Here is a 12,602-nt window from a genome sequence, read left to right on the forward strand (position 1 = left end):
ATTTTGCTTCTATTTCTTGTAGTTTGGCATATTTTATTTAAATGTAGCAGTTGCATAGATATTTACTAATGTGGTGGTGATACATGTAACAATGGCTGATGCAGAATGGCCATGCTAGAGCCATTCTGTCATAGATGCTGGTTAAAAAACCTGCTTTGCATGAACTATGGACCAAAGCTGTGCTTATGTTGTATAGCAAATTTGTATAGGTAGGTTTAACAGAAAGAAAAGTGTCAGACCACAGGAGGCAATGGCACATATCCAGGCCAGTTACTGCATAACCATACATTGTGTTCTATGCATCTAAGTCACTCAAATCAATAATTTACTCTAGTCCCTGAGCAGGCAGACAGCCCTTGTGTGAGCTGTCCTGGTGGACGCTAGCTGCCAGGGGTTTTTCTTCAGAGGTTTTCTCTGATTTAATGTGTATGTCGTTTGCAAGGGAACTGGTCTCTGCAGTTATCAACATGATTTTACTACTTCCCTCAAACACCTCTCTGACGCAAGGGTGGCAGCTACATATTTGGCTTGTAGCTTTATTGATTGATAGCACTTATCAACCTTGTAGTCCCTTAATGCTCCCTTAAACCTCTCCATCACACATTAATTATAATTAAGTACAAAAATAAATCTCTTAAATGATTAAATTAAATAATTAGCTACAGGCTGATTCAGAATGCAGAGAACTCCACTTCATCACTTCCTTGTAGTGGTAAGCAATAATGCTGAAGGTATTTTTCAATAAGGACCTTGTATGGGACCCATGATACATTACTGAATAGTCTGCATTAGCTCCTACTGAACATGGATTGGACAGGGTGGGGGCAGGGAATTCCTGCATATTCCAATTTGTTAAATAGATTAAACTAATATAGAAGTTATTTGTTCTCAGTGTGGTTTAGCTCTCCACTTTTCAACTGTGTAATTGCTGCTAGCCCTTCCCATGGTTAGAGTCACACTTTGTTTCTGAATTTATTTCCCTTTAGAATCTCTTGTTAACAGCATATTTGCTGAAGTCACAATTCTGTGGTGATTTATAGCCAAAAATAAATGGAACTTTATCGCTTACCACTACACTACAATGGAACTTTTACATGTTTCTAATCAGTTCAATGATTAGTCAGCATTAGAAGACTTTATATTTTAGAAACTGATTGAAAAAAGGACAGATCTGAACCTGTACTTAAGGAGGATGTGAGTAACAGCAGAATGGTTTGTCATTTTTTCTCTCTTGTCTGTTTAAACCTTAAACACTGTGGGACAGAAACTGCTTCTGTGTTTTTACAGTGCCAGAAACAATGAGGTCTTTGTGGCAGTATTAAAATAAATAATAACCTAATACACAATCAAGGTACAGGTTGAACCTCATTCCTCTGTCACCCTCAGGACCTGGCCAGTGATGAATGAGAGAATTTACCAAGCCACGGGAGGTCAGTATTGTCTAAAACAATGTTTCTTAAACTATGTTCTGTGGTACACTGGTGTTCTGTGAACAGCTCTCAGGTGTGCGATGAATGTCTGGCACTTTTTTTGAAGAAAAATGTCTAAGGTGTTCGGCATAAAAATATTATTGTTTAGTATTCCATGGTCTCAGAAAGGTTAAGAAACACTGGTCAAACACATTATCAACACTTCCACTGATTATTGGGCTCTTAGAAGACATTTAGGAGGTAAATTACAGCTAAATAACAGCATAGAACACTGAGAGCTAGGACTGATGGCTGTAAACAAACTTTATGGGACCACAGGAAACTTGGCCACACCCATGATAAGTGGTTGTCTGGCTATCTAAAATCATACCGAATTACAGATGTTGCCAGAAAAGAGAGTTCCAGATTAGAGAAGCTCAACATGTAGTAATTGAAAAAGACTCAGTTCATGCAAAAGACCATCAATAAACTAGTCAGGTCTGAGGCTACTCTGGCTTACTTCAGGGAGTGCAGAATGTGTGACTATTTATATTGTGGCATATCTGTGCATACTTTGCAAGCAACCTATGATTTTCAGATGCCATATTACAACAGCCTGAGGCTGGCATTATTGAAATGAAAGAGCAGAGAGGTAAACGTATTTGTAGAGACAGACTATAAGCCTCTGTGGTAGCCTTCTCTGAACTTATTCTGGTTCCACATACAGGACCTGCTACATTAGGTGTCAGTACATGGATGAGAAGATGGTGTAAAGACACAGCGAGGTTCAGTCTCATCTTGTAATAAATTACTCAACAGATAAGTGAAATAAGAGGCATTTTGGTTGTTTGCTGGCATGTTTAGAGAGATTATTTAGACCACAAAGATTTCTTTGCACATCATATCATAGAAAAGAGATATTGCAATTTGTTGACTACTACTGTGATGAATGGAGAGTGGGTAGCAACATTTTCTGGATGTTCCAGTCTTTCAGTTTGCTAAACTCTTTTTTCAGCAGTTGTTAACGCTTTAGACCTAACCCTAATTGCCTTGCTTATAAGTAATGGTTTTTTTGTGCCAGTACTGAATACCAGAATCTTGGCAGCCCCAGCCATGGGATTGGCTGAGGGGTGATCAGGAGCTGACTGAGTGCTGGCATCCCTTTTTTTAACAAAAAAGGTACTGCTCACAAAGCTTGCAATCATAGACAGTGAGTCCTAAAGAGTCCCAGGAATGATTAGGAAGCAGGAAGTGAGGAGCACAAAAGAAAACAGAATATGGATTTTTTTTTAATTGGAAACAGCTGCCTCCATGTTCCTTTTGTAGTCAGGGATGAGCTCCTAAAGGAGCTTGTAAGGAGCCAGGCATGGAGAGTCCAGTAACATAGATGCTTAAGGAAGGACAAAATCTTGAAGCTACCGATATATGAGTGGAATAGAGACTGTCTGGTCAGACACAATCAGGTTATTCCTTTAGTTTTGGGTTTGTTGGACTTTTCTATGCTGTGAGCACATTTAGCTACCTCTTTGCACTGTAACTTTCCAAGGTGAATCCCAAGGAAGCCAATCTGTGTGTTTTTATTTTTTTTTCCTTTCTGTTTGTCTGTAACACCTAGCAAGAAAGCAATTTTTTACTCAATGTGATCTTTTTCCCCCCCACCCATTTAAGAACATGATTTGATTCCTGAGTCCTAGAAGGTGGGAAGTTCTGTTTGCACATGTCTAAGACTTCATAGCCAAAGGAGGAGAGAAATTAAATTTCCATTTTCAGCTGATTTCAGCAGCTTAGTTTTCAGGCTCTGTCCAGAGGAGGGGCTAAGAGAAAAAAAATTCCCAAGAGCACCATCCTGGGTTCTCAAAGGAGTTTTGCATTTGGCTGGTGGCAGCTATACCAATACAAGGCCAGGCAATCTGTAACCTTGGGGAATTTTCATGCAAGTCTTTAATGGCAAAACATTTTAATGTCTTCTGTGGGCCCCAATCATTTGCACTTTGAGGGCCAGAGTGGGGAACAGTCTTGACAACTATAATATGGAATACATCAGAGAGCAGACAGATTGAGTTAAACTGTGTTTTTCTTGTGATGTGGGTATGTGCCCATTAGGCAATGGATTGAAACTAAGTCTCGGAATCAACCAACCTGTCAGATGATTTTTTTTGACATTTTAATCGAGGACATATTTAAACAGGTAACATCTCTAAAAGGCTTTCGATACATAAAGGTGATGGAGAACTGAATATCACAGGGTTCCTATCTGCACCTGCTGACTATATAAGTTTTACTATCAGAAGTTTTCACCTGCATTATTCTGCTCATCATGAAGAGGTATGATTTTTCCAGCTTAGATCAAAAGTAAACGTGAAGGTTTTAGGGAGCATGAGAATATATTTGACCACCAACAGAGAATTTAATAGCTTACAGTGTACACATAGTTTTGTGGGATGATCAGTAAAACACTAAGATAAATTATAATATTTCTCAGAAAGAGATTTGGCAAAACCACATCTGTTGATGACGTAAAACACAAAATCCACCAGCTGAACAAGTGGAGACGCAGCAGTGTTTTACAGCTACTGAGATTAATGTTGATATTATCTGCTAGCAAGCAATAGAGATACAAAGGGTCAGGTTCTCAGATGCATTGCAGTCAGTTTGCACCTGAGAGAATCTAGCCACAGATCTAGTATAGTTGGTTCCTGCAAATTTCACCCCAGAGCACCAGGAATGATCTAAAGTAGCACAGAGCTACTGTACAGATTTTAGGGCAATTTTACCCACCCTACCCTCTAACCTGGGCTTCATGTTCCACGTGCATAGCCAAGGAGCTGTTTGCCTATTGCATTTGATTTACTCAATTATTGATAAAATTATTGACTTATCAGTATTATTTTAATAAATAGTATTTAATAAAAGTTATTTTTGCTGCAATTAGTAACCAACCCACCCTTGCTGAAGTGTATAGAGGTTTAGCATATGTATCTATGGAAATTATTCAATTTTTTTAGGTGGGATTATGGTGTCCTTAGCTCTTCAGGCATGTGGTTGTTTTAAAATGCATTAGTTGAGACTGATCAGATGATATTTCATAATTATTATTGTAAAAGCAAATACCACTTTCATATCATCTTAGAATTTCAAAGTAGGGCCTGAACATTGACTGAAACTTACAGAAACCCCATGAATCTAGCATGTGATCCTAAAATATCCTTTATAGATAAGGGGAATTGAGACGCAGCCAGGTTTTTGTTGCTCAAAGTCACAAGCAAATACATAACATCCTTGACTAAATGTTCAGGGTTTCAGGCTCTTGACACCAGTCCATGTGATATGGACAACTCTTGGCTGTAGGCAGAGAGAACAGAGAGAGGTAAGGTTCGGGTGAAGGGATCTGATATTAATAAATAAATAAATAAATAAATGGGTGGCTCTCAGTCTGCCAGCCTGTAACTCCTTGGCATGGTCACTGTTATGGCTAATGGTAGCAAGGAAACAACGAAAATATCTGAATTTTGCTAAAATCAGCCATTAGTTTTGTTTTTGAAAACTGTGCCACCTTATTTTCCTCTTTGCAAATGTCCAAATGCATTGGAAACAACAGGGCTCAAGGTGCTGGACTGGGAGGGAGCACTGCCCTGGGACTTTAGCTATGAAGTAAGCTCTGGTTTCAGGCTGTTGCTCCCCCAGTCCCCCATAGCTAAAGACCCAATTCCAGGCACACACCCCACCCCAGCTGAAACTGAGAGTGGAGCCGTCAGGAATCCCTTAGACTGGCACCACCGTGTGACTGAAGACTGGAGTAGACTCATGGGACTAAGCCCCATGCTCCCCCCAAATCTAGAGCTCTGAGCCCTAGTGCTTCCCCAAGGCAGAAGTCCTGAGTTCCCTTCCCAGAACCCTGCTACCCAGAAGGTCAAAAGCCCCAGTCCCAACCTACACAGAGATCTGGCTCCCCACAACCTTCAGATGTAGTCCCAGCCCTTCTATCCCAGCTCCAAATGGCCTGTCAGTATTACAGAATGTTTTAAAGTTATGAACAACTTTCATTCCTCAGGGGTCCATACGTCTCAAGTTCTATTGTGTATTCTGTTAATATTCCATCAACTTTTATGCCCATTCATACTGGCAAGGAAATGTCATTTCTTGGAAAGGGGGGAGATAAACTTGGCCATCTTATTATGTCTCAAAATTCTTGTCAGTTTCAGCAGAAGTGCATGGTGGTTCATAATATCATAAGTAGTGGACAGATCACCATAAACAGCTTCTCTCATTTTTCAAGTTTCAAAGTGAATTGTAATGTATTCAAATAGGTTTGCAACTTAATCACAACATGAATGTCCAAGATGAAAACTGCTGGAGTTATCAGGCAGCTGTAGTTTCAGTATGGGTGCAGTTTTGCCCATTATCTTCCACTTGTACAGCTTGTAGGTTGAACAGAGTATTGGTCAGCAACATGATACAGAATTTTCGTCTTTACATGGTTGAATGATGCAACCATGTTAGCCTGTTTCCATAGCCTGGGTATCTGCACTGTCTCCATTCAAGAATTCAAGAAATTGAACAGCATCTTATGTGCCATTATCTCATAGTAAGGTAGCAGTTCATTGTATTCATTGAGTGTGGCTGTCTCTCAATGTTTAAGTGTTTTCATGGTTTTTAAACTTGAGGGTGCTCATTGTAGAGCTCACTATCTCTGAGAAGTGACTGAAGTTCCTGCTTGATCTGTTTCACTATTTGCTTCGCTTTTTGTTTTGCTTCACTTTTGGGTTTATCATTTAGAATGAATGGATGGGCTACTTGGCTGTGACAGCTTGTGCCAAGACCCTTGGTGGTTGTCCCTCTGGGTTCAGCTTGCAAATGATAGCCCATATTTTTCTACTATTATAACATAGGTTTGTTGTTTCAATCATCTCCTTCCAGCAGTTGCACTCCTCCTTTTGGATCTCTCTTCTAATCATTACCCCAGGCACAAAGGTTTCTCCCCTGAAGGGATTCAAATCAAACAATTCTGTGCATGTGTGTAAGGATAATGTGATTAATAGATCCAATTCAGCAATAAAGTCTTTCCAGTTAGCTTTCATGAAGTTGAATCTTAGTAGGCACTGTTTTTTCTTGAGTTGTACTGGTCAGTGTTGTGATTTTAGGATTGTTTCCATGATCTCTTCTCTGAACTTTAGGAAATGACAAAGTCAAGGTCAGGATCGTTCCTTTTTGCTCCATTATGTACTTTGGAAAGTATATTTATCTCAGAAGCTCAAGAGAAAGCTCAAGTTGCTTGTTGCTGCTAGTTTTACAACTTTTCCATTATTGTTGTCAGTGTTCAAGTATCCCCAGATGGCTTTGACTGTTAAAGTTACCTATGTCAATACAAGTTTTTAGCATGCATATAAAATATGTTCTAAAATGTGTGCGTGTGTGGTTTTTTTTATTTTTGTGGCAGAGGAAATTCAATTGACCAGGGTAACTCTTCGGGTGCTTTTTTAAAGAGAAACTACTGCTATTTGGATAAGTTCAATAAGTTCCACTGAACACGTGGTGTTTTACAAAAGTGCTGTTCAGTCTTTTGTTATATGCACTTATACACATGGACACATACGCTGTTATAGATATTGCTTTTTAATGTTCATAGAAATATATATACCATGTAAGTTTGGTGCGCTTGTCTCTCTCTGTCTTTTTGCAGGCACTTTTAAGCCATCCACAATGTCAGACATCTCTGCAGATATTGAAAATGACAATTTCAGGTGCCGTCTTGGACTGAGGACCTGAAAGAAGCCATTTATGTCAATCTTTATATCTCCAGTTGAGGTCTCAGTGCATATTGTCAGATTCGGTTTCTGTCATGGTTAATTGAAATGCTAGATTAACAGAGGCATGACACGAACATATCTGACAAAGAGGAGAATACATTGTGTATACCTCGCATGCACAACTCTCTGACTGACTTTACGCATCTATGAGCCATTTGCCTGGGCCTGCACTGAGTTCCAAAGAGTCTGCCTGAATTTAACTCTTTAATTCTGAGTCATATAAGTCATGTCAAAGTCCACATATGTGAAGCACATAAAGCAATTTAACATATTTTTCTTTTGTCTCATATAATAATTTTCTTACTGATCGTAGTCAAAGACTAAGGAACTAAATTATGTCAATTAGTTTAAAATATTAAAACTTTTTTTCCTTCAGTTACAATGTTTTCAATAGAATAATGTGATTAAATGTTTTTAATTTTAAGGTCACCCTAATGAGAAATTTCTCAAAATCATAACTTTTTGGTTAATGAGTCAAAATTTCAAAGTTTGCATCTCTGGATAGAGGCAGGACTTTGATTTACTATTTCTAGTTTAAAATATATTTGTTTGTTTTTAATTTAAAGGCATTGGACATTGCAAGCTTCATTAACATGCACATTAGCATAAATAGCACAAAGTGATTAGTTGATATGAATACCCTCAAAAGAGTGCATCAATTCATTTCACATCCTAATGTGTATATTATTGGAGTTCAGAAAGCTAAATTGATCATCTTGTGACTGATAAATAAAATAAATACTTATTTAAACACCTATAAGATTTTGCCAACAGTTTCCTCAACTTTTGTCATGAGCATTTTCCATCTAATAGGCTGGTTTATGTAATCACTGTGTATGACTACCTTTTGCAAAGCTAAAATGGACTGTTGCAACAGTCACACACTTGAAATATGAATAGGAGGCCTATAAACTGAGTCCTGTTTATTTTTTCAGCTGTCAATGTTGTTCTTCAAAATAGAAATAATTTGAGGCACCGTAATTACAAATTTTGCTAAAATTAATCATTTATCAAATGATCCATAAAAGACATTAGGAGGAATGATGGTCTAGTGAATAGGACATTGAACAGGGACTTGGAAACCTGGCTTCAGTTGCCTTATCAGTCACAGAGTTCCTGGGTGTCCTCAGGCAAGTCACTTAACCTGCCTTGTGCCTCAGTATTTGTAAAATTAGCATCCTACTTCCCTATGTCATGGGGATATTGTGAAGATAAAATGGATTAATGACTGTGGTGCACTCAGATAAGTTTTGAGAGACGTTTAAGAATCTAGAATGTAAATCAGGGTTTGTTTGATCTAAAAGCTATGGCACCTTGTATTGCAGGTTCCCATGAATTTCCCAAATCTTAATACAAAGTACCTGATCTAAAGCCGCAAAGCACATATATTTGTTTTTCAATGTAAAGCGTTACTTGAGATCAACTCTTGGTTCTTTTCTGATCCTTACTGTGTGGGAAGGATGGATTGCTGTATACTTTCCATTTATCCAAGATCTGAAGTGTCCTACTTTTTTTATTTTGTGACTTGAATGGAATATACTTCTTTGCCAGTGCTGGATTTAGCTTTCAAAGCAATTCAGCAAGGGCATTGCAGAGTGGGTCAGGAACTGAACTGTGCAAATGGTACTGCTGGAAAGAGAAAAAAATCTTGGTTTTGACAGATCTGCAAAAAGATCAAAATGAAGGGTTGAGAATTATTAAATCAGCATTGATTGAAAAATCGTCATCTGCTTATTGAGGAATTTGAAAAATACTAAAAAATAATGTGAATGCTTTGTGTGAACAAAGATCCATTACAAATCCAACCTAGAAGATCGTATAAACTCCCAAAGTGTGTTTTTTCCACTGCCCTTTTTATTCATTTCAGCTGAAGATTTAAATTCAGTTATTTATTCTAGTTGAACTTTGGTTTTATGTGCAGCCTTTTACATATCTGCACATATTTTGGAAAAAGTTATCTGAACTATGCAGGAATGTGGTACAGTACTGTTCATGACTAGTAGAGCTGCAATTCAGTCTCTGTTGCTAAAGAACGGGTTTTACAGAACAAAAAAGCAGTCAAGTAGCACTTTAAAGACTAACAAAATAATTTATTAGGTAAACTTTCATGGGACAGACCCACTTCTTCAGACTATAGCCATAATGGAACAGACTCCATATTTAAGGCAGAGAGAATCAAAAACAGTAATCAAGGAGGACAAATCAGAAAAGAATGGTCAAGGTGAGCAAATCAGAGAGTAGAGGGGTAGAAGGGTGTGGGGAGGGAAGATTAAGAATTAGATTAAGCCAAGTATGCAAACAAGCCCCTATAGTGACTCAGAAAATTCCCATCCCGGTTCAAACCACTTGTTAATGTGCCAGATTTGAATATAAAGGTCAGCTCAGCTGTCTCCCTTTGAATAGTGATGCGAAAATTTTTCTTCGGTAACATGCAAACTCTTAAATAGTAACAGAGAGTAAGCCGTGCTAGTCTATATACTATCAAAACAAAAAGCAGTCAAGTAGCACTTTAAAGACTAGCAAAATAATTTATTGGGTGATGAGCTTTCGTGGGACAGACCCACTTCTTCAGACCATAGCCAGACCAGAACAGACTCAATATTTAAGGCACAGAGAACAAAAAACAGTAATCAAGGAGGACAAATCAGAAAAAAAATGATGCTCACATTGATCATTTTTTTCTGATTTGTCCTCCTTGATTACTGTTTTTGGTTATCTGTGCCTTAAATATTGAGTCTGTTCTGGTCTGGCTATGGTCTGAAGAAATAAGGTCTTTCCCATGAAAGTGCACCTAATAAATTATTTTGCTAGTCTTTAAAGTGCTACTTGACTGGTTTTTGTTTTGATTGCAAACTCTTAAGTAATTAACAGAATGGCCCGCTCCATTAAAATATTGACTAACCAGTTTGTGGATCTGGAGTGTATTTATGTTTGTTTTATGCGCATTAACTCTTTGTCTAAGGGAGTTAGAAGTCTGTCCAAAGGTTTTAGAGACAATGAGAAAGAATTGGAATTCAGGGTGGCTCGGTTCAGTCCCCAGCCTTTCCATTGAACTGAAAAAACAGAACATGGGGGAACTTACTTTCTGTAACCTTGAGCAGGTCATTTAGCCAGTCAGTGCGTAAGTTTCCCCATGTTCTGTTTTTTGATTCTCTCTGTTTTTATTTATATTGTGCAACCCCATAAAGCACCAATCAAAGAACATGGCCCTGTGGTGCTCGACTCTTCGCTAAGGGGTCAAACCAAAGCAGGTCCAAAGAGATACAATAGGTGAGTACACAGATAAATGGAGGCTGGGAAAGAAGTGGGTAGGTTAACACCAAATACAGGTATATTTTCATATTTCTGCTGAGAAGGGGACAAAATGAGAGGTGTTGTGGTTGCTATTACAGGTGGCACCCCTTTCACCTGTACATATGGTGGGCAGGGAAGACCAATATTGCCAACCACCCATGTTCAGAAATAAGGAGTTACACCCCAGAATTGTGAGACTGGGTTGGCAACTGAGTGAGTGAGTGAGTGAGTGAGGGAATGAATGAATCTTGAGCTTTACCTTTTGTTTTTTGAATTTTCAGGGTGAAGTCAGGCCATGTTTGTAGCTAGTTCCCCACACTCAGTAAGACTTTTTCTTTTTCCTAAATGAAAATTAAGGTTCTTTTGTAAGCAGGTGCCTGCAAGAACTGAGGCTTTAATAAAACAAAAATATTGCCGAACTTATGGTAAAGTTGCCATTATATTAATACTGAGGCTGTGTCACACAAGCTCCCAACTTTGAAGGGAGCATGGTAATAGGATGTTGGGAGATTATTAATGAAGTGCTGCGGTGTATATGCAGCGGCTCATTAAGCTAATTCTCCCCTGCAGCAACTTGAAAGCATCGAAGGTTGAAGTGCTAGTTTGCATGTGGCCACAGCTAACCCACTGGTACTTCAAAGTGCTTGGGCAAAATTTTGCAGAGTAAAAGGACTTTGAAGTAGCCTGGGCACTTCAAAGTACCGGTGGGTTAGCTGCAGTTATACGCAAGCCGGCACTTCAAAGCTTGCCGCTTCGAAGTTGCCACGGGGAGAATTAGCTTAATGAAGTCCTGCATATGCACCACAGCATTTCACTAATAATCTCCTGATACTCTACTTACCATCAACGAAGGGTCCCGTGGCACCTTATAGACTAGCAGAAAAGTTTTGAGCATGAGCTTTCATGAGCACAGACTCGCTTCATCAGATGCTGGTCTTGGAAATCTGCAGGGCCAGGTATAAATAAGCCAGAACAAGGGTTGGGGTAACAAGGTTAGCTCAGTCAGCAGGGGTGAGGCTTACTACCAGCAGTTGATCTGGAGGTGTGAACACCAAGGGAGGGGAAGCTGCTTCTGTATTTAGCCAGTCATTCGCAGTCTTTGTTTAAGCCTGAGCTGAGGGCGTCGAATTTGCAGATGAATTGTAGCTCAGAAATTTCTCTTTGGAGTCTGGTCCTGAAATTTCTTTGCTGTAGGATAGCTACTTTTAAGTCTGCTACTGTGTGTCCTGGGAGATTGAAGTGCTCTCCTATGGGTTTTTGTATATTGCCATTTCTGATATCTGATTTGTGTGTGTTTATTCTTTTACGTAGAGACTGTCCAGTTTGTCTGATGTGTATAGCAGAGGGGCATTGCTGGCACATGATGGCATAAATTATATTGGTAGATGTGCAGCTGAATGAACCCACGAGGGTGTGGCTGATCTGGTTAGGTCCTGTAATGGTGCTGCTGGTGTAGATATGTGGGCAGAGCTGGCAACGAGGTTTGTTGCATGGATGGGTCCCTGAGTTAGAGTGACTGTGGTGTGGTGTATAGGTGCTGGTTAGGATTTGCTTCAGGTTGGCAGGTTGTCTGTGGGCAAGGACTGGTCTCCCTCCCAAGGCCTGTGAAAGTGGGGGATCATTGTCCAGGATGGGTTGTAAGTCCCTGATAATGCGCTGTAGAGGTTTTAGCTGAGGACTGTAGGTGATGGCTAGTGGTGTTCTGTTGGTTTCTCTCTTGGGCTTGTCCTGTAGTAAGAGGCTTCGTGGCACACGTCTGGCTCTGTTGATCTGTTTTTTCACTTCCTCAGGTGGGTATTGCAGTTTCAAGAATGCTTGGTAGAGATCCTGTAGGTGTTTGTCTCTGTCGGAGGGGTTGGAGCAAAAGCGGTTATATCTTAGTGCTTGGCTGTAGACAATGGATCATGTGGTGTGTCTGGGATGGAAGCTGGAGGCATGAAGGTAGGCGTAGCGGTCACTGGGTTTACGGTACCCTCCTCTACTTACCATGTTCCCTTCGAAGTTGGGAGCTAGTGTAGACACAGCCTGAGAGAAGTATTCGAGGGGAAATCACCTATGTGAGCATTGGAGACAAGAGGGAAATTCATTCGGC

At 39.6% G+C, this 12,602-nt stretch overlaps 1 protein-coding gene across 3 annotated transcripts in view; it reads left to right on the plus strand.

Moving 5' to 3' along the window:
• SNTG2 (syntrophin gamma 2) overlaps positions 1 to 12,602 on the plus strand; it is a 329,137-nt gene that overhangs the window by 161,775 nt on the left and 154,760 nt on the right. The window lies entirely within an intron of this gene.

Source organism: Carettochelys insculpta, chromosome 3, assembly GCF_033958435.1.
Source record: "Carettochelys insculpta isolate YL-2023 chromosome 3, ASM3395843v1, whole genome shotgun sequence".
NCBI lineage: Eukaryota > Metazoa > Chordata > Testudines > Carettochelyidae > Carettochelys > Carettochelys insculpta.